Here is a 4,146-nt window from a genome sequence, read left to right as displayed (position 1 = left end):
CTGTGAGGGTGTGGAGGGCGCTGGGCAGTGGGGGAGGTTTGTGTGTTTTGGGGTGCTAGGCAGTGGGGGCCTGTTGGGGGGTGCTGGGCAGTGAGGGAGATCTGTGTGTGTCAGGGCACTGGGGGTCTGTGTGGGGCATTGTTTAGTTGTGGTGGTGGGGCTGTGGGGAAGGGCACTGGGAGGGAGGGAGGAGAAATCTGTGTGTATTGGGAAACTAGCGAGTGGGGGGTTCTATGTGGGGTGCTGTTGTGTATTAAGAGTTACCAGCTGGATTGAGGACTGATAGATCTGGACAGAGTTTATATTGAATGGGCAAATGAAAAAGATTGCAGGGAAAAACAGTAAGGTTAGTTTAGCCGTCTTTGACATTTCGACCAATAAGGACATTAAAATGCATTTGTAATTACATATCTTATTCTTGGCTGATAATCATTTATTGATATTTTTTAGGAAAATTTTCAATTTAAAACACAAACTTTTGTTTTTCTTTTTTTACTTATGATGTCTATCTGAAAACCCATATAAATTGACACAAATTGCAAATTAAAACTTTTTAAATGTATAAGCATTTTACTCACTTGGGTGCATTTGCCTCATGGCACACAAATTTGAACTCTGCTTCAAAAATTTGCACAGAAGAAATTTTTCTTTTACCTTAATTATACTATCTTAGGAGCCCGCTATAACATAGTACCAAGGTTCAATACAAAGTCATATAAAAGTTATACAAAAATGCATAATGCAGAGATTTATCTACAACTGCATTGATTGACTGCTGTGTGCAGTAATATAGTGACCCCTGGACCTACAGGCTTCCACACACCGTCAGTGCCTTGCTAGTGTGCCATGCGCCGTGAGATATCTCTTCTCTTTGTGTGTGACTGTGAGTGTTTCCCTTGTGTGTGAATTTATTCAACAAAATCTTGAGCTTCATAATGGATACCATGAGTGAAAAGAAAAAGAGAAAAATAGAATCAGAGCACAGAGTTTTCAACACTGAATGGATGAATAAATACTTATATACTATTTCCAAAGACAAAATACTGTGCCTCGTGTGTCGCGAAACGTTAGCCGTTCCGAAAGAATACAACCTTCGGTGGCACTTTGAAACTAAGCATCCCAATCTCGCCAAATTGAGCCCAAATGAAAAAATAATTAAAGCAGCCAGTTTAGCGAAAAACCTTAGTAGAGAACAGCAAATTTTCAAGAAAGTGAGCACTGAGAACGATACAGTTACTAAAGTAAGCTTTAAAATTTCTAAGGAAATTGCTGCTGCTGGGAAATGCTTGACAGAAGGCGAGTTATTAAAAAAGTGTATGTTGATTGCTGTATCTGAGTTATGTCCAGAAAAGAGGGGAATATTTGAGAATGTCAGTCTATCACACATGACTGTACGGAGAAGAATAGCTGACATTTCTACCAATTTAAGTTATCAGTTAAAGCAGAGAGTCAGTGAATTCTGCTTTTACTCCCTAGCTATGGATGAAAGCACCGATTTAAAAGACACCGCCCAACTTCTTATTTTTATTAGAGGTATTGATAAAATCTTTGAAATTACTGAAGAACTTGCTGGCATGTGCTCCATGACGGGTCGCACAACCGGAAAAGAAATTTCCAGTGAAGTGATAAAGTGCACGAATGATAAGTCGGGATTAGATTTCACAAACTTGGTGGCCATTTGTACTGATGGTGCTCCAGCTATGTGCCAAAAAAATGTTGGAGCAGTTACTCTTCTTGAAGAATTTATCGGGAGAGAAATAACCAAACATCACTTCATTATGCATCAGCAGGTTTTGTGTAGCAAAGTCTTAAAATTTGAGCATGTAATGTCAGTGGTAGTTTCCATTGTAAACTACATCCGTTCTAGAGGACTAAAAGATAGGACATTTCGAGCCTTTCTTGAAGGGGTAGACACCGAGTGCAATGACTTAATCTACCATACAGAAGTGAGATGGTTGAGTCGAGGAAGAGTGCTCCAGCGTTTTGTTGCTTTGAAAGAGGAGGTAGCAAAATTCCTAGAAAATGGGCCAATAAAATTCCCAGAGCTTGAAAATGAGTCCTGGAATCAAGATCTCTTTTTCTTTTGTGATATTAGAGCACACCTGAATGATCTCAACATTCAACTTCAGGGAAAAAATCAACTTATATTTCAAATGTGTGCAGCAGTGAAAGCTTTCAAAATGAAATTGAAACTTTTCAGAAGTCAGCTGTCAAAAGGTGAAATGTGTCACTTTCCCACTTGTGCACAGCGTATCCCTCAGCACAAATACGCCGAGTTAGGAGAAAAATACGCAAAGCACATCATTCTTTTGATTGAAGAATTTGACAGAAGACTTACTTTGTCTAAAGAAGAAGACGTCCAGTTGAAGCTGATTGAAGATCCCTTTTCTGTGGATCCAGAGGAAGTGCCACTAGATTTGCAGTTGGAGGTTATTGAACTTCAGTGTTCAGCAGTTTACCGAAATAAGCACAGAGAAAGCAGCTTGCGGGACTTCTACAAAAGTCTGGACAATGAAGTTGCACTGAAAACGTTCAGCATTTTTGGACACACTTACATATGTGAACAAATATTTTCCATCATGAACATGAATAAAAACAAGCAACGTTCTTCTCTGACTGACGACCATTTGGAAGACATTATGAAAATATCCACTTCAAATATGACCCCCAAATGCGACAAGCTTGTTGCCGAAAAGAGATGTAATATTTCTCATTAAATTTGCAAGGTAATTATGAAAAGTACAAATGTTTTCTTTCAACGGAACAGATGTTTTTAATTTTTCCATGATTAATAAAAAAAATTAAAAGAATTAAAAAAATTGTTTGATTTAATTGAAAAATTCTTAATAAAGTATCACACACCCTCCCCCCGCAAACCTTAGCTGTTTCGGCGGTGCGGTGCTGGGGAAGGAGGGTTTGTTTCCGCGGGGCTGGGCGGTGCTGGGGGGGTGGGTGTTTCCGCGGGGCCGGGAGGTTTCGGCCCTCAGCTGTTTTCTTTGGAGTAATATGGCCCTCGCCGCTTTACGAGTTGTGCAGGCCTGTCATAGACTATCAGGGTTGGAAGGGACCTCAGGAGGTATCTAGTCCAACCCCCTGATCTAAGCAGGACCAATCCCCAACTAAATCATCCCAGCCAGTGCTTTGTCAAGCTTGACCTTAAAAAGTCTAAGGAAGGAGATTCCACCACCTCCCTAGGTAACCCATTGCAGTACTTCACCGCCCTTCTAGTGAAAAGGTTTTTCCTAATCTCCAACTTAGACATAAGACATAAGAATGGCCATACTGAGTCAGACCAAAGGTCCATCCAGCACAGTATCCTGTCTACCAACAGTAGCCAATGCCAAGTGCCCCAGAGGGAGTAAACCCAACAGGTAATGATCAAGTGATCTCTCTCCTGCCATCCGTCTCCACCCTCTGACCATCCATCTCCACCCACTATCCTCCCACACTGCAACTTGAGACCATTACTCCTTGTTCTGTCATCTGCTACCACTGAGAACAGTCTCGATCCATCCTCTTTGGAACCTCCTTTCAGGTAGTTGAAAGCAGCTATCAAATCCCCCCTCATTCTTCTTTTTTGCAGACTAAATAATTCCAGTTCCCTCAGCCTCTCCTCATAAGTCATGTGCTCCAGCCCCCTAATCATTTTTGTTGCCCTCCGCTGGACTCTCTCCAATTTTTCCACATCCTTCTTGGAGAGTGGGGCCCAAAACTGGACACAGTACTCCAGATGAGGCCTCACCAATGTCAAATAGAGGGGAATGATCATGTGATACAAGGGAACTGGGGTATCTGAGGGAATTGCTTGTATGATTTCTGGTTAGCCAGTGGGGTAAAACCAAAGTCCTTTCTGTTTGGCTGGTTTGGCGTGCCTTAACAGTAAAGGACACCCAGCGTTGGGCTGTGACTGCCCTGCTCCAAGCAATTTATCCTGAATTGATACTCTCAGTAGTGTCCCACCAGAGGCCGCATCGTTACAGGGGTTGTCCAGGATTTCAACTGGGAAGTCTCTGAAGCTCAGGACGCGCTTCCTCAGCTAGGGGAAGTATGTAACCCACACACCTTTTGGGTGTGGTGGTGTGTCCCATCTAGTGGCACCGAGACCACTTAGAGAGAAAGATAAAATGAGTCTGCTCTACAGTCTTA

Source organism: Emys orbicularis, chromosome 13 (assembly GCF_028017835.1).
Source record: "Emys orbicularis isolate rEmyOrb1 chromosome 13, rEmyOrb1.hap1, whole genome shotgun sequence".
NCBI classification, from domain to species: domain Eukaryota; kingdom Metazoa; phylum Chordata; order Testudines; family Emydidae; genus Emys; species Emys orbicularis.
Note: the sequence above shows the minus strand (reverse complement) of the source record.